General features: G+C 51.1%; 1 protein-coding gene across 4 annotated transcripts in view; it reads right to left on the bottom strand.

Annotated features, from left to right (window-relative positions):
• SMAD3 (SMAD family member 3) overlaps positions 1 to 17,835 on the bottom strand; it is a 116,684-nt gene that overhangs the window by 28,377 nt on the left and 70,472 nt on the right. The window contains exon 1 of one of the 4 annotated variants that reach the window (XM_032342979.1): positions 1,618 to 1,720. The exons of the other annotated variants lie outside the window; for them this stretch is intronic. The gene's annotated coding sequence lies outside the window, so the exon portion shown is untranslated. Of the gene's footprint in view, positions 1 to 1,617; positions 1,721 to 17,835 lie in introns of those variants that run through there. 4 annotated transcript variants of the gene reach the window in all.

The following is a 17,835-nucleotide window of genomic DNA, read 5'->3' as shown; positions in this document are numbered from 1 at the left end:
GTGAGTGACCAGGCTGTGGAGGAAAGAAAGGGAGGGTGGGAACGGACAAGTGGGGACAGGATTACTCAGTTGCTCCCGTTCTCTTGCAAAGCCACCGAGTGCATGCAGATGAGGACAGCAGCCACGGTCACTCGGTGTTTGAAAAAAGCCCGAGCTAAGAGCCAGCTGGACACCGAGCGGCCTCTTCCAGGGGCGGCCCTGGAGAAAGGCTCAGGTGGGCAGTGACGGAGGCCTGGGGCTATGGAGGGGGCCCCTCAGCCCCCACCTAGCTGATTAAAGGGGATGACACTCTTGTTTTAAAGCTAACAATAACACAGGGCAAGAGCAGGGGTGGTGGCGGGTGACACAAGAGAAGGGTCTCGGTTTCCATGGGGCAGACGGCCCCAGAAAGTGAGCACGAACAGAAGCTCCTGGCAACTCTGTATCTGGGCCAGAGCCTTTAGGAAGAGAAGGGGGAGGGGACAGACCCTCACACACAGACAGCCCTGACATCAGAAACCCCCAGAATCAGGACACCCACGGCTGGCAGCTCACTCCCCAGAGACAGGACTGGACCCAGGACATCACACCAGCTCGGGGACCTGTGAGGGGGGAAAGGGCACGGAGAGGGCACACAGGGGACGGCCACACAGATGTGCAGCTCTGACACGATACGGGGGACGGGGCCAATGTCTGCGTGTGAGGTGGGCTGTGATGGGGTAGCTACAGGTTTCTGCCGCTGAGGGACCGGAAGGGGCATCGAGGTGCCAAAGGAGGACAGGGGCACTGCACTTGTAGGTCAAGAACCTCAGTCTGCTCGTCCCTCGTCTCTTCCTTTGTTGCATTTCATGGCTGTTTCCTCTCAAAAATAAAGTGCGTGGCTGTCTTCTCAAAGGATTATGGCATAGAAGGCTCCAGGCGGAGAGGAAAGATGGGGAGAAAGGTATGGGAGACCGTGAAGGGGAGGGGGTATGGGAGAAGAAGGTAGTGGAGGGAAGGAAGAGAGGAGAAAGGGGGGAGGGAGGAGAAGAAATGTCCTTCCACATACAACAAACTGAAAGAAGGCGTCTACCTCTGTCCTGCCCAAGACAGCCAGTAGGAGAAGCACGCAAACCCACTCAGAGCCGGCCAAGTGGGAACCGACCTTGGAGTGGAGTGAGCGGAAACCAAGGCACCTCTCAGAGGAATCCAACAAAAGGTATCCCATGGGCGCCTCAGAACCTGCCTGGGAAAGACTTGGGAATTGGGGGCGCCATGCACTTCTCCAGATGAGGCCAAACACAGGAGGATAGCCTGAAAGTCTATGGAAGAGACGGGCAGGTCCGCTCGCCTCCCTGAGCCTCCCAACTAGTGAGAAACAGGTCTGCTCTCTGCAGAAAATGAACCGGAGAGCAGGGCTCCAGATGGGACCACGACGGCACAGCTAGGGTGAGGCGAGGGCTGGAAACAGGATGTTGTCGACCGTCTCTTGCTCACGCGGTACCCAGGATGGTGACAGGCAGGCGCGTCCCCCCCACCCCCACCCCACCTGTTGGAGACATTAAACAGCCCAGCCCACAAGACACGCAGTACTGACATTTGGGGAACCCCCAACAAAATGGCCCTGTTGCTGCCAGCTCACCCTACAGGGGGGCTCACCTGCCAATGTCAAACACGGAGTATTCAGTCTGCTTTTTACTGCTTCACTCGTAAATACGAACGCACAGCCAGAAGCCTCAGCCATTTAAAGAAAGCCTCCAACAAGAGGCACGGGGACTGAAGTCAGTGGGGGAGAAAAAGGAAGTCTCAGACAACACAGGGAACAGAGAACATTTCAAACAAAATGAAACGAAAACTACTCTCAGGGAGACAAGATATTATAATCCTAACACCGGAACATTTACAAACTATTATAAAAAACACTTAGAAGGACGCCTGGGTGGCTCAGTTGGTTAAGCATGCAACTCTTGATTTTGGCTCAGGTCATGATCTCATGGGCTGTGGGATCGAGCCCTGTGTTGGGCTCTGCGCTGGGTGTGGAGTCTGATGGGATTCTTTCTCTCCCTCTGCCTGTCCCTCTCCATACGCCCCCCACTGCTCAAAACCAAAACCAAACAAAAAAAAACAAAAAAGCCCTCTTGGAAATAATAATATAATAATAAATAAATAATAAAAATAAGTTTAAAATTCTGGAAAGACCTGAGTTTTTTCAATTATATACATGATTTACCAGTTTCTAGAAATCAAGGGAAGCCCAGTAACCAAGGCAGTGTGATAATGGCGAACCACTGGGAAATACATCAATGAAGCCTAACGGAGCCCAGGAATAGTCACGTGTAAATGGACAGTTGATGTTCAACAAACGACAAAGACCATTTAGTAGAGACAGGATTGTCTGTTCTACAAACAGTGCCAGGACAACTGGATATCTGTATGCGAGACAAATGACCTTCAACCTACACTTTGCACCCTATACAAAAATTAACGGAGATGGGTCCTAATACAGAGCCTGAAACTACAACCACAGGAAGGAATCTTGGTGGCCTTGGGCCAGGCCCATGTGGCTCACACACCACCACGTCCAAAGCATATTCTGCTAAAAAAACAAAGCTCACCAATCGGACTTTCATCAAAATGTAAGCTCCTGGTCTTTGAACAACATCGTTAAGAGAATAAAAAGCCACAAGTTGGGAGAAAATATCTGCAAAGCCTCCATCTGACAAAGGACCTGCTTCTGGAATAGATCAAGAACCCTGAAAACTCAGTATTAAGAAAACAAACAACCCAACTACAAAAACAAAAACAGGTAGAGGAATTGAACAGACACACCACAAAAAGATATAAAGATGGTAAATGAGGTACATGAAATGATGCTCGACACCACTAGTCATCAGGGAAGTGCGAATTGAAACCACGATGAAACACCCCTTCGTAATTGTCCGAACGGCTACAATTAAGGGCCGGGCCACAGGCTGGTGAGGGCAGGGAGTGCCTCGTGCGGCAGACATTGCTGGTGGGCATAGGTCACGGTGTAACTACTTTGGAATAACAGTTTGGAAGTTCAAAATAGTTCCTCAAAAGTTCAAAACATCAACTTCCCACACGATCTACCCATCCCACTAAGTACTTCCTCCCCCAGGAGAAGTGAAAGCAGCTGTCCATTAGGAGACTTGTGTGCAGACGTTCCCAGCCGCGTTACCAGTAAGAGCCCCAAACTGGAAGTCACCCCGTGTTTCTCAACAGGTGAATTGACAGATAGACCGGGATCTATCCACGCCTAGGAACGCTCCTCAACCATAAAAACGATCGATGCACGCAACACAGACAAATCTAAAAACAGTTACGCTGAGTGAAAGCCAGCCAGGACTCGGTTTCTGCCACATGACGGAGTAACTTAAAGGAAACATGCCAGCTTCTCCAGAGTGACAGAAAGCAGATCAGTGGTGGCCTGGGGTTGGGGTGAAGGGACGGGAGTGGGGGGCAGGTTAGGGGCTAAAGGTTATGTGGACTATTTTTACAGCACAGGCGGCTTCACAGGTGTAGAAAGAGGGCAACATTTCTCAAGTTGTTCACTTTAAATACATGCAGTTTGTTGTACATCGATTACACCATTATTCAAAAAAAAAAAATGAAAGAAAGAAAAGGCAAGAGCTTTGGGGCTTTGGACTTGGATAAACCTGGATTCAAAGACTGACTGTGCTCGAGGACCGTATAAACTTTATCAAATTGCTTCAGGTCTTGGTCTTAATTTTTTACCACCAGAAATGTAAACCCCTTCATTCGATTGCCAGAAAGATCCATGGATCCTCGGTGCAGAATACCTTTGGGAGAGAGTTGGACACAATCAAGGTGTCCTACTGTCACTATTATTTTTGGCTCTTGTTACTTTGATCGCCGGGACAGTGCCTGGCGAAGTGCATAGGAGGGCACTCAGAAACCTCAGCCCCCTTCCCGGCTTGGACACCCAAGTCCATGGCTTTGTTTAGCTCAGTGCTGCTGATGTCTGCAAGTCTTCTGGGCTGTGCAGGGAGTGGGGGGACTGCGGGGGCAAGGAGGGGAGGGGGGCAGTGGGGCTCAGGCCAGGCTTGTGAGGACGGTACACCGGTCTGATGTCCGAGACGCCAGGCTCCTCGCCTGGGATCACACAGCGGTCTGCATCAGGCTGCCGCTGAAAACCAGCCCTCTTGGCTGCCAGGCTGCGCCCTGATGGCGGGGAGACGGTCAGACTCTCCAGCACATGAGCACGTGACCACCGGCCTGGCTTGGCAGGATTTTCCAGAAGTCATCTAGTCCATGCCTCTGCTTCAGGGCCACTCACGTCTTCTCAGGCATTGGCTGCTACTCCTCTTCCTTCAGGGTCTGGGCTGCTCAGAGCCAGCCCTGGTGGTGTTACTTCTCCATCCCATTCCTTCCCTGATGCTTGCCACAGTCAGAACAGTGAATCAGGCGTTTCAGCTGCTGGACCTGATTTAGCTGATGTGTCCCGTATACGCCCGCCCAAGCTCACGGGGCACCGGTCCCATGTTAGGTAAATCCAATAAATAGGTCTTCATTCCGAGCTGATGTTACACCATGAACATGCTCTGTTGCAAAAGAGGGCCTATTTACGACCCACTCTGCCCCCTGACCCAGCCCTTCCTTGTAGCCCAAAACCAGTGGCTGAGGCTGAGAGCACTGTCCCAGGAGCCGGCCTCTGGGCCTCCTCCCCGTTGATGACGGAGATCTCTTCCCACACCCAGTGGCTTCCTGAGACTTGGAGAGACCTCCAAGTCTTTCTCCAGCAACCCTCTCCAGCTCCCCTGACAGAGGTTTTAATCCTTAAATATATTCTTCACCAGCCGAACCATTTCCTGTGGCAGGAAATTAGGTTTCCTCCCATTGGCTCCAAATGGGACCCGTGAAGTGTCCCAAAATGGTGGTGGGAGCCAGAGCCAAGGATGTGGACATGCCAGAGCCCAGAGATGACGGCAAGGCAGAGTCTGCCAGAGAGCTCCTGGGGGACAGGGTGGGACTGGGCCCACTGCCTGCCACGGGCCATTCACAGCCTCTGTCACCAGTGATCTGCAATGCACAGCCACCTGGGAGCCCCCACAAAGTACAGGAGGATTTGGACATGGGGGTCCTGCAAAAGACTGAGAGCACAGCAGGTAAGTTCCAGAAACATGCCAAGATCGATTCCACACGAGCTGTGAGCCAGGTACACTGCTATTATGTGAGAATACAAAATATGGCTACACCCGGGTCTGCCCAGCCTCCACCTAGCTCGGAACTGAAGGGGCTTGTCCAAGTTCTGTACCTGCACAGGACGGACCCGGGATTCAAACCCAGGCCAGCGCTGAGAAGTTCAGGAGAGGGAGGGTCAATGGGGCTTTTTCTGCTGTTCTATGCTTGCATGCCTCTCAGGGAAACGGGCCTCTTACCAACCAGCAAATACTGACCGCATACCTCCCACAAGCCAGGCAGCAGCCGAACAAGTGAACAAAAAATAGATTTGTTAACACTATCCTAGTTCAGTCAAAATCGATTTTGTTTAACACACGCGATACTAACCTTTCCAGCTTCTCCCAGAGATAAGCTTTCTTTTTTTGACCTGCCTCTTGAGTCGCAACGGTAATACCAGTGACAGAAGTTATCACTGCTGCTACTGTATACCAGGCACCGTGCTGGTCTCAGAATGAGTTAGCCACCTTCTCTATATCCACCTTCTCTATAGCCCTTAACTAGATATAGCCCTTAACTATAGCCACCCTCTCTATAGACCTTAACTAGATGGCTCTACTGCTCCTCCTCCCATGCGTATAGTGTACTTCCTAGGCCCTTGACTTTGGGCTCTGCTATGGCCTAGCTTTGGCCCAGGGAACATGAGCAAAAAGGTCAAGAGCCATTGTGCGCTTCTGCTTGTCTTCTTCTACCTTGCTTCGAGAAGAGCTTCCCCCGGAGAAGTTGCTGCCCCCCACCTGGGCCCAGGATCTCACACAGCGGGGAGCAGACTGAGCCAAACCTACACAAGGCACCAAGCCCCGGTGAGCCAAAGAAGCCCGCGTCAGCACCAAGATGGCTGTTTTGACCTAAGCTTCTGGAGTGTTTGTTACTCAATGCTAGCTGACTGATACGCCACCACGGGTCTTCCAGCTACACCTGCAAGTATCCTTATTCTCACCTCCTGATGGGGAAACAGAGCACTGACAAGGTTTCCCAACTTTGCTAAGGCCCCGGGGTTAATACAAAGTGAAGTCAGACAAGGGGACACTCTTTTCTGTAACTCTAAATGGGGCATCATGGCTTTTTCCTGACCTTGAAGAGGACACAGAGAGAAGACGGAACCATCTCCGAAAGACTTCATTTTTATTTGTGGAGGACAACCTTCTCTAGGCTTTCAGAGCCCATTAAATGGGAACTTACCACAATTTCTCAACTACTGTTCTTTTCTTTGAAGTGGTTCAACTAGTCCATTAACCTCAAACCCAAACCTTTGGTATCCACAGCATCTCAATCTATTCTCTACTTACATTCCTCCCCCCCAAAATATCTGCTATATCTTAGTGTAGGAAAAAGGGGTTATTTCCCATCTTGGGGTTACCAGCTAATACCACAAACCCACACCCACACTTCCCTGAACACAAATGCTGCGGCTGACAGGTCGGGTCCACGTGCTCTGACCGTGCACTGCATTCCCCTCCCACACTAGTGGGATGAGGCCTCCCCTTCCTCCCTTCAATGACAATCCAGCCAGCCACGAACTACGAGTCCACTCACATGCAATAAAATCTTTACACTTTTCTTGAGCTTTGCCGTCTATGTGGGTTTTCTTTTTGTTTTGTTTTCCTGGTACAAACTAAAAGCAAGGCTTGAGTGACCTCGGCTTTGGGTTAGGTGCTCACTCAGCAGGCCATCCAAGAAGGCAGAAAACATTCTGGAGACTTCACAAGGCCCCCAGCATTGGTTCCGTTAGGCCTTTGGGCCAGAGTGGAATGCGTGAGAGCCCGGCTCTCTGCTGCTGCTTACCATGCCAACATCAGAATGCGCTTTCCTCTCTTCTGTGCCACGGACAGCCCTGGAAGTGCTGTGAGAGTGCAGCAAATGCAAAAAGCCCAGAAAAACCTGCTGCTGAGAGGGTCAGTGGATTTGGGGGGCCACCCAGGATCCATTCCCTTTGACAACCACAGCTGAAAAAAAAGCATCTTTTGTTTTGGGCAGAATTTTTGCCTGGGAATTGGGGGGGCTTATGCAGAGTCTTCTGGCTGTGGAGGGCAAAGCACAGAGGCCCAACAATCAGGGAACAACGTGTCCCATGTCAGCTAAAAAACCTGAAAACCCACTGTAGAGAATTACCCACAGCTAGGACTTGAGAGTTATCTTGTCTAATCCCTTCCTCTGGTGGCTGAGGACACAGAATGGTGGACTGAACATCTCCAGGCCACTCAGCAAATGAACACAAAGTGAGGCACTTCCCCCAAGCAGGGTTTCCCTGGAGCCAGGCTCCCAGCTAATGCACTGACAACGTCTGTAACATGTACGATTCTACTTTCCTACCCTGGGAATTCCAGCACAGTGAAATGTTCTTTGTTGTACTGCATCTGAAGGGGCCCGAAGGTCTCTCTCTTCGGGAGGACTCATGTTCAAACACAGGACCTAGCCAAGGCTGACTCCAGTGGAGACAGGATTCTGTCTTCCCGTGGCAACTTGCAAAGGCTCGAAATTACACAAACGTAAAAAAGCTACCAACAAACCAAGAAAATCGAGCTGTCTGCTGAATACACTATTCCCAGACATGTGCAAAGTTGTCTTGGGTGGAGTTTAAAGAAAAGAAAAATTTCTGACATCAGCCTGTCCTTGTCATTTGGGGCCATCAAGGAGGAAGCTGGCTTGGTGAAGTGTGCGCTGGAGTGGGTCTGGATAACTGAGGTTTCGCTATGAGCTCTGCCACACGGACCACACGCTCTTGCCCAGTTTCACGTGTTCTCAGTAAGTTCTGAAAGTAGAAGCTCGTTTTTGAACATTCCACTTTAGACAGCCCTGGGAGGAGCTCAACACAGGATTTCACAATCCTCCACACCACTTCCACCAAGGACAACTCAATTTCCGTGGGAACCTGCAAATGGGCAACATCCGCTGCTTCAGGCTGTCAAATCTGGTGACCGCCCCATAAAGGCCCAGGCCTGGGCCCCCTGTGCCTTGCCCCAGTGTGGCAGCTAGCCTCCTCTTCACGTCTCCGCCCCTTACGCAGGGTCCCCCCCCCCCCCTCTCTGCTAGCCTGCCAGGGTAGGCTGCTCAGGTCCAGGACGAGGACCACAGGCAGATGAGCCCTGACAGTGAGCCCCAGAGGTTGAGAGAACCTCTGGGCAGACCCTCAAGGCAGGAACACCTCGTCCTGCAGTCTGCAAGGGGCTGGACCCGGTGGGAAACACATGAAGATCATGGGGGAACTCGGGTTCTTCCTTCCTCCTCAGGGGCCAGGGTTGGACACAGAATGCATGCTTCCTGGGGGGAAAAAACTCCAGAAGGCTGGTGTGTGGAGAAAGCTCAGCTTAATTATGATCATCTAAGCACACGTAGACCAAGAACTTTACCGCATGTGGCCATAAAGTGAGCCGGGCTGCTGATCAGTTTCAGCTCCCGCCATGTTTGGGGCCATTTGATTCTCTGTTGTGTGTGTGTCAGGGGCTGCTCTCTCGACTGGAGGGTTGCAGCAGCACCCCCAGCTTCTGTCCATAGATACTACTCCCAATCCCTGTTTGATAACCAAAAGTGTCTCTAGACATTGCCTAATGTCCCCTTGCAGGCAAATTCGCTCCCCTGGGTCTCCTGAGAACCTGGGGGTTATGGAAATCCTCTGGCCCAGGTCAGGCATGAGGGACAGAAGCAACTTCTACCTCAGAGCAGGAGTCTACCTGGCACCTCTTCCTCATTATCTCACTGGATACAGGGGCCCTGTGTGGCGGGTAGCCTCACTTTCACTTTCCAGGTAAAAGATGCACGTGACGTTGAGGGACTTGTCCAGAGCAGCAAAAAATAGTGCCTGGCCTTGAATCTGGGTGTCACACCCCAAACCCAGTTCCCTATGATCTCAAAATGCAGTGTTCATTGTGTAAGAATTAACAGATTGTCCTTGGGCTCTGGTGAGACAACTGTGCTTGTCCCCTCCCTTCCCCCCTGTGCAAATAAAGTCATTAAATCTCAGCCAAGGAGGAGGAGGAGGGGGGTGTGGGGAGGAAGAGGAGGTTGCTTTTGAAATCTTTGTATTTAACAGCTTCGGTGTTTGAAGTCCCTCCCACCCACCCCTCGCCAAGCACCAGATTGATGGGGGCTGCTTTTTCCTGATTATCCCCAGGATCATAGAAACTTCAGGCCATGGAAGACTCCAGAGATCTGGGTTGGTCTCTGGTTACTGGAAGAAAGGGAAAGAAGAGTTCCCAAGCCTCGCAGAACTTTCTGGAAGGCCATTCCCCTCTGCCAGTTAACATTCACTCAGAGTAGAATTAAGCCCGAAGATCGTTTGTTTATTTTTAAAGAGCTCACTCAGGAAATTCACAGCCCTTAGCGCTGTTCTGATGGCCTCAAGGCAAAAAGTACACTTGAGCCCAAGTTTTATTACAACCCCCATCCCTAAAGCTCACCTCATAAAACACAGGGAGCTTGAACTGGAATCATAAATCCAGGTGTGTTTAGAAACCTCCTCTTATCCTACTGGGGGCTTCTAGCCTCAGGCCTCCTACAGCTCGTAACCAACACTTAGAGGCTCGGTTTCCAAACTGCTTTTGGGAAACGGATGGATTTGTATTTTTTCAATTCAGGAGAAAACAAAATATAATGCCAGGCTATACCCACAAGACGGAAGCAACCAGAACAGAAAGGACTCCTCCGCTCTGACAATGTGATGCTCCAGGTGGGGGAACAAAAATGAGCAGTTAGGGAAAGAAATGTTTTTACTAGCCTCAAAAGCCTAACCTTGGCTGGAAAGACAAACAGAAAAGAAAAAGGGACTATTAGAGAATTATCTTGGTTTGAGCTCTTTTCTCTGCAGCAGGTGGGGCAGGGCAGGGAAGGGGGCTGAAATACAGATCTTGACCTGCCACGAATAAATACTTTACGACTAGAAAGATCGGGGCACCTGGATGGTTCAGTCAATGAAGCATCCGACTCATGGTTTCAGCTCAGGTTGTGATCTCAGGGTCTTGATATGGAGCCCTGTGTGGGCTCCTTGCTCAGCAGGGAGTCTGCTTCTCCCTCTGCTGCCCACCCCCACCCTCTTCCTCCCACACACTCTTGCAAAAAAAAAACAAAAACAAAAAAAAAAACAAAAAAGACTAAGAAATATCTTTGCTCCCTAAAAAATAAAAAGGGCAGCGTACCAGAAGGTTCTCTCCCCTGACAACTACTATTTCTCTTGTCTTATCTGCCAGTGAACTTCAACATTAGCTCACTTCACTAAACAAACAATTCTTATTACAGGACTCTTAGTCATTCTGTTTTTCACTTTCTTCCACAAAGCAGAAACCATTAAGGTCTGAGTGTCCTCTCTAGGCTGTCTTTTCCCAGACCCGGTTCCCAGCCTCCCACCTCCTGCCCCATCAGGTTTGCATGAATAGAGCACCGTGAATCACTTCCTGTGGGCAGACTGCACGTTTATGAGTGGCATTTTCTTTTCTTCTTCTTCTGGTTTTTTGTTTTGTTTTGTTTTTGTTTTTTTTAGATCTCATAGACACTAAGGGTTAAACAAGTGGAACCAGGTGATGGTGATGATAACTGGCTGCCTTGTCCTATCAAAACACATCAAAGTTTCCAAAGACTTCTAGAAAATGTCAGGCTGGTGTTCGTGTCTAAGGCAAGGGGTGGGGGTGGGGTGCAGAGGTGAAGAGGGCAAGTAAGGAGGTTTTGTGTTAATTGCACAGTTTTGACTTCCTTAATTATGAGTCACCGGCCAGGGAGATAAAACAATGCCACAAATGTTAGAGAACATGTAAAGGGTAAACGGGGCAACGCGGGGACATTCCCACTGAGAGGCAGCGCTCACTCGAACTCCAAATTTACGATTCCTCACAAAACACCATATAATACGGGTTGGAAAAGGAACATTCCTGCATTTCAGTCTTAACCACATTTACAGCTCTTTCCCTGTTTTTAAGAGAGGCCCCAAAGCCTTTAGAATCCTCCAACCTTTCAGGTCAGCCACTGTGGGGGAGCTGGACTTAAGGGGGGATGGGAAAGAATGATCCCGTTTCTAGAAAAAGTTTAAGGACCCTGAGATTAAATAGCTACCTCTGTATGTAGAAAACACAGCATCTGCTGGCCGTCCCTGACCTTCCCCAAACACGCTCCTCCTCTCTGGACCATGGTTTACAGGTTTACAGAAGCTGTTTCCATCTAACTGGGAACAAAGGATGCCTGTCCCTCTATTCTGGGCACCGGTATCTTGAGGACAGTTAAGCACTAATTAGCATTCCTTTCTAAGGGGACAGACTTCCTATTGTACCTTAACAAAAGGTTCTGGTTCATTAGGGGCAATTTCACCTAAGACAGCCAAGAACCCCTATGGGCAGGATGGTAAGAATTCCCAGTCAACAGGGGAGGACTTCAGAGAGCCAGGCAAGTGCTGGGAATGTACCAGGTGACCCTTGGCTGAAAGCTGCAGCCCAGGTAAGAACACAGGCTTCCAGGAGAGCTTCCCCTGGGTGGGTCCCGGGCACTTAACCACTCCTGCCATATTCGGCCCAACTGGTCCTAGCCAAGATTTGCAACAACCCACTTTTGCAAGCAACCCACTTCCCTAATCCTCATCAGACCTCCCCCCACCACCGTCTGCAGACAGACAAATGTTTCGAGGCCTGATCTGCAGGGACAGAAATTCAAAGTGCTTAACCGAGCTGAGCAGAAGTAGAACGTGCAGCCACAGCACATGAACGTGGGGTCCCTGCTCCCTGAGCCAGAAATCTGCAGCTGGCGGCAGTGTGCCACCGTGACATATGGGTCCGGAGACTCTCCTTAGCCCTCCGACGGGCCTCATGTTATCTCTAGCTCAAAACAGAGCCCCTTCTGTCGCTCTTTCTGCAGAATGCTCTCTCTCTGACCTCCTTCCTCAAAGTCACAGGCGCTGCCATCCATGTTCCCTGGACTCATCAGCACTTTGCCCTAATGGCCTGGTGAGATGAAGGAACTTCAGGTGTTTCTGGCTTCCCCTCCCAACTAAGACAGGAGCTCCTTGAGGGCAAGGAGACCCAGCTCGGCTTTCCCTGCAGGCAGGAAGGAGCCCAAGGCTCACATATTACCTTCGCTCACGAAGTAGGTCATGACAGTGCAACGGTTGGTCGGCGCCTCCACCAGCAGAAGATGCGGGAAGCCAACAGGAACCTCAGGCCGCGCCCCACCCACCTTGTGACCCCGATCAAGATGCCAAGCCTCCGGGCGCAGGGATCCACAGCCCCATGTGACAGCCCGAGACCCAGTGTCAGCCACGTTCTCTAGGCCACCAGCGGCTCGAGAGGCACAGGTGGAACAGCAAAGGAGGACAAGGGATGACGACCGCGGGCAACACTCATGCCGAAGCAGCCTGTGGGAAAGCGCGAGAAGCTAACACGCTGCTGAGAGAGGAAGCTCCTCCCACTCCACCTGCCGCCCGCAGACAGCACCAGGTCATCTGAGGCGGTCTGCGGGCCATCAGGAGTTACAAGGCTTTGTGATACATTTCCTTCACAAATATCTCCTGACTGCAGACTCGACCAGCCTGAGATGTCCCAGAAGGGAGAGCATGCAGACCCCCAGGGTGGGCGGTGGTGGGGAGTGGAGCGTTTGCAGCAATGCTGCCGAATAAGAGGGCCCCTCGGTCTGGGGCACCCCAGCTACAACACGATGGGGGTCACCGACCCCTGGAGGCTCCCTGCTTTCCAAGCGCTGACATCCCACAAACCCGTGGCTTCAAGGCGGCCGTGCCTGAACCTGCCATTCCTTCACTGCCTTGAGGCACGCGGGCCTTGGACGGAACAAAGCTGCGGCACCAACTGAAGCCGAGAAAATGTGTGACCGAGAGTAAGGACGTCCACCGAAATGCCTTCCTCCTCTACCGGAAGGGGGACCCCAGGGCAGAGGGTGAGGCTGACTCTTTCGGGGAGGGGGAAGCAAACCAAACAAAAACCCCCCAAGGTCATGGCAGCATCAGCCAACCCAGCAGCCACGGCTGTGATGGGACACGAAGGAATCCAGTGGCTATCAAACACCGTCCTGAGAGAGAAGGTGGCTTCAAAGGAGAAAGGTGAGGGAGCCATGGTGAGTGTGACAGCCCACGGAAGGGCTCCTGTCGGGGCTGGCGTGGGTGCAGTGCGAGCCGGTCACGGGAGTGCACACAGATGCCCTCTTGTGCTGTCTCCCAGGCTCAGGAACCACAGGGCCCTGGAACTGAGGGTGGGGGTGGAGAGGGCTCTAGAGCTCAGCCCCTTCACAGACCCCTTCCCGGCCCTCCCCCACACACGAGGACCCCTAGGCTCAGGAGGGTTCAATGCCCCTGTCTTTCTTCTAGTTTAGGAACGCATGATCCCAAACTCTCTGGGACCCCAAATGGAAATCACAGCTGCGGGCTGACAAAGCAGCTAATACCACAACAAAGGGCAGGGCACCCACCCAGAGCAGAGAGACCAGGGCCGGCTCTGTGCAGAGGGGCAGCATTCCCGCCGTTCTCACCCTCCACAGCCCAGCTGTGGGGTCCCCAGGGCCCCCACAGACTGCATTTCAAGTCAGCCAGGGCACATCTCCCAGGTTCTAGAAACATCTCCCACTCTGTCCTTCCTTGGCCTGACACCCCCTGCCACGGGGCCTGCATTGTTTGGTAACAATACAGGGGACATAAGCAGGAGCTGAATGAAGACAGGAAGTGAATCACGGATGTCTCAAACAGACTCCTTGGAAGAAGCAGGGCGGAGGGAGGGGCGGCAGGAGCCTGGGGCCACTCCCGGGGCCTCCTAGAGTATGCGTGTGGGGGTGGGGGGCAGTCTTGGGAGTTCTCTTCTTGCCCTGCAGTATGGTGCCCTCACCCTCTGTCTGCCTGTGACCAGGCTGCTTTGGGCATCAGGTTCCTGAATGCACCCTCTTGAGGGACCCAGGTGTTCTCTATCCCCTGGGTCAGGCAGAAGGAAGGGGATAAAGCTGGGTCTCCACACACTGACCCCACTTTATCCGCACATCCCTTAAAAAATTCAAACGTGAAAAGAGGTAGCTGCTGGCTCTCCCAGCAAGGAGAATGGGCTGGGCTCAGAGCATTCATTACATGAATGTCAATGTTCTACACCCACCCACCCACACACACACACACACATACACATACACACACGCACGCACGCAATGACTGAGTGTGAATCCAGATTGCATCTAAGTGGCTGAAGGAAACGTCCTCTCCTGCCCTTCCTCCAGGCCTCCCATGTCCCTGGGTCTGCCCTGATTCCCACTCAACCCTGGGGCCAGGCACTGCCAGCTCTCGGCACCATCTCTTGCCTCCAGGCCCCACCGCCACAGACTGACCACCTGCCATGGACTTGAACAGCACCTTTCAAGTCTAGTCTCTGCCAGGATCTTGTCTTGTTTTAAGAGTGTGGTAGGGTACATAGGGGCACACTCACGGGTGCTCTGAGCATCCACAGGGAGGGGGCTTGACCAGCCAGTCTGTGCTTGCTGAGGGCCTACTGTGTGCAAGGCACCTGGTGAGCGACTCCGTTTTCTTAACTGTGCAAAGGATCAAGGACTAATGGACCAAACCAGAAAACATTTAAGCTTCCAAGTGCAAGAAAGGGCAGTCCACAGTTGGTGCAAATCTGCCCTAATTTTTGTTTTACAGGCTTTTTTTTTTTTCATTTCATTTCATTTTGCTTTTCCTGCACCTGCCTCACCTTCATGAAAGCAACATCAACCAGTTGCTTTCTATAAGCAAGTTTTTTGCTACACACTTTATATGTTTTAATCTCACTTTCCAAAAGACAATGAAATTCAGAGAGATTAAGATTATCCCACAAGGTCACACAGAAAGCGAGAACAGAATTAAACTCTCAAATCCAAACATGAAAGCCCAGGGTCTTCCCACTGTGTTGTGTTGTTGTCCCGCACACCTATGTGCCTTGAAGGGAGACAGGTAGAAATGGGAGGAGACTGGGAGATGGGACATGGATTCCATCTCTGGCTCCCTTTTGAAGCTTGGGTGAGCCTAGGCTGGTTTCCTGGGAGAAAGGGGCTATCCAGCAAGACTGTCAAAGGGTCCGTGTGTGAGGCTACATGTAGGTTTTTCCTATGCTAAATGCTACACAAATTTATGGTGTCACCTATCACCTTTCATTCGTGTGCCAGAAAATATTGCCAGACAAGGCTGATCACCCACCCCTGAATTTTTAACTTCTTCCTGGAACAAGTTGGTGACAAGCTCAGGAGACTGTAAGATATGAGAACATTCTAGAAACATCATCTGGGGACAATTTATGTGGCTTTTTTAAAAATAGTATGAGCAGCTTTCGACACAGGCTGAGAGATTAATAACTTCCTTCCCAAGCCTCCCAAAATTTGCCAAGTGTTCCTGAAACTCCTACCTCACAGATGAAGGTCTTAGGCAGTTGTCTGGGTCTCCCAAGTCCCAGCTCTGCTATTAGGGACTACCCAAGTAGTCCTTCTCTGAGCCTCAGCACTCATCTGTAAAGTAGGGTCACTGTTCTCACAATCTTTGACTGTTAGTTAGAGGCTCACAGGCTTTTCACACACACAGACAACCGCTCAGTGAAATTCTCCAGAAAGAAACAACGAAGGGAGCACACTTCAAACTCCCCCGCCCCCCGCCGCCCCAACAAAACACCGTTCTGCTCAGGCACCTGCTGGGGGCTGCCCATATCCCCAAAGCGTGGGGGGAACACAGCTGCCATGGTGCCCTCCCGCCCCCACCGTGGGCCGGCGGCTGTGTGAGGATGAGGGAATCCCAAGGCGGATGTCCTGGCCACACTCCGCCCCCTCTCACACACGCGATGCTCTGGGCAGGAGCCATGCAACTGCAGAAATCATAAATGCCCCACCACAGAGGAACCGAGGGCAGGAAGGCCTCTCTGCTCTCCCGTTCTATAGAGCTAGAAGACAAGGTCCAGCCCTTACAGGACAGTGGAAGGCAAGACTTCGGTATATCTCCCCCCCCCCCCAAGATTTTATTTATTTATTTGAGAGAAAGAGAGAGAGAGTACAGGCAGGGAAAGCAGCAGGCAGAGGGAGAAGCAAGCTCCTCACTGAGCAACGAGCCCAATTTGGGGCTCAATCCCAGGACCCTGGGATCATGACCTGAGTGAGCCGAAGGCAGACGTTTAACCAACTGAGCATCCTGAGACTTCAATCTTCCTGCAGAGCTGGCCTAGTCCTGTGTCTCCAAGCACAGCAGGCCCAGCACACGTAGGGTGTGGTACTGCTAACTGCTGATGAAAGCTTAGAACGGAGTCCGCTCCCCACCATGACATGAAGTCCTTCTGGGCTCTACAAGTCCAGCTCCGTCATCACTAAACACTGGCGGGGGTTGATGAATTAAGAGAATGTTCAGGGCCAAGAGAGTACCAGCCAAATATTTGGGACTTTCAAAGCATACTTAACAAAAGAATACTCCTCTATCAGAAACTTGAAATACAAAAACAAAACATGATCATACACATTTTATAGAGCTTGCTTACTTCTGACAGTTTGAGCTGAAATTCTCTGCTTATGTGAACATCAAGATCAAAACTCCTGTTTACATCTGTACAGTGAAATAATGCCAGGCCCTGAAAGGGAATTCACGACAAGACAAAGACATGAAGGAATCTGAAAATAATGACGCCAGGTGAACGAAAGCAGACCCCTCCCCAAGGAGAGAGTACATCCCGTATGATTCCCATTAATTTTAGGAAATTAAAACAAATGCACATTGACTGAAAGTAGATCAGTGACTGCCTCAGGGACTGGTAAAATTACAAAGGGGCAGGAGGAGACATTTGGGGGCAACGGCCATGCTCACGATCTTGACTGTAGGGACAGTTTTACAGGGGCACACATATGTTCAACACATCAGACTATCCACTTTCAATATGTGCTCTGGTTTTATGTCAGTTACATCTCAATACAAATGTCTCAACTCTGAAGGGAAAGTGATCAGAAGCCAGATTTTAAAATGTAGCAAAGAAGCAAAAGGCCCAGACATATTATTCCAACAGACTCAGTCAAAAATATCTTCCTCTGCTCATTGCATGACGAACTCTGAAAAGAGCCCATACTGAAACACGAGCAGGCTGCATTATGTTCTAAAAAAATGTGACACATACGTGCTAAAGATCTCCATAAGAAAGGAGTTATGGCCTATCTGTAACATGAAGGTCTCTTCTACTCCATACTCCCATGAAAACGTCTGCAGATTCCTTACTTGACATGAAAAGGGGGCCAACACTGCTCCTAATAACGGTTCACCAACAGAAAACCCTGAGGGGCAAAGCATCCCCAAAGTGGGTCACCAAATTTCAGGCTGGCATTAGAGAATCGATCATACCCAGAGACCCTCACCCCTTCTGCAGGGATGCTGGGGCTGGGGTCCAAAGACCTGGCTCTTCTGCCTAGAGGTCCAGTCAGGCCAGGAATGACCCAGTGAGTAAAGGACGTGCCAAGGAAAATGAGCAGGTGTTTAAGGCACAGGAGGAAGAGGCTGGGTGTGTCAGATGCTGAGCTCTGTCCTGCACATGGGTTCATGTCTCCGGTTCCAGATCAACATGGTGGGCCCACCTGATGAGCCACAGGGGCCTTTTTATGAGCATTGTAAGGCTATTGTGTAAGCTCTTGCAAAAATCTTCTTTACGATTTGAAGTCCCTACAGCTTTGTTGTGTTTTTAGCATGGTGGTTTTCGAAGGTCTTCA

This window comes from Mustela erminea, chromosome 5, assembly GCF_009829155.1.
Source record: "Mustela erminea isolate mMusErm1 chromosome 5, mMusErm1.Pri, whole genome shotgun sequence".
Classification (NCBI taxonomy): Eukaryota; Metazoa; Chordata; class Mammalia; order Carnivora; family Mustelidae; genus Mustela; species Mustela erminea.
This window is presented reverse-complemented; position numbering and strand designations above follow the sequence as displayed.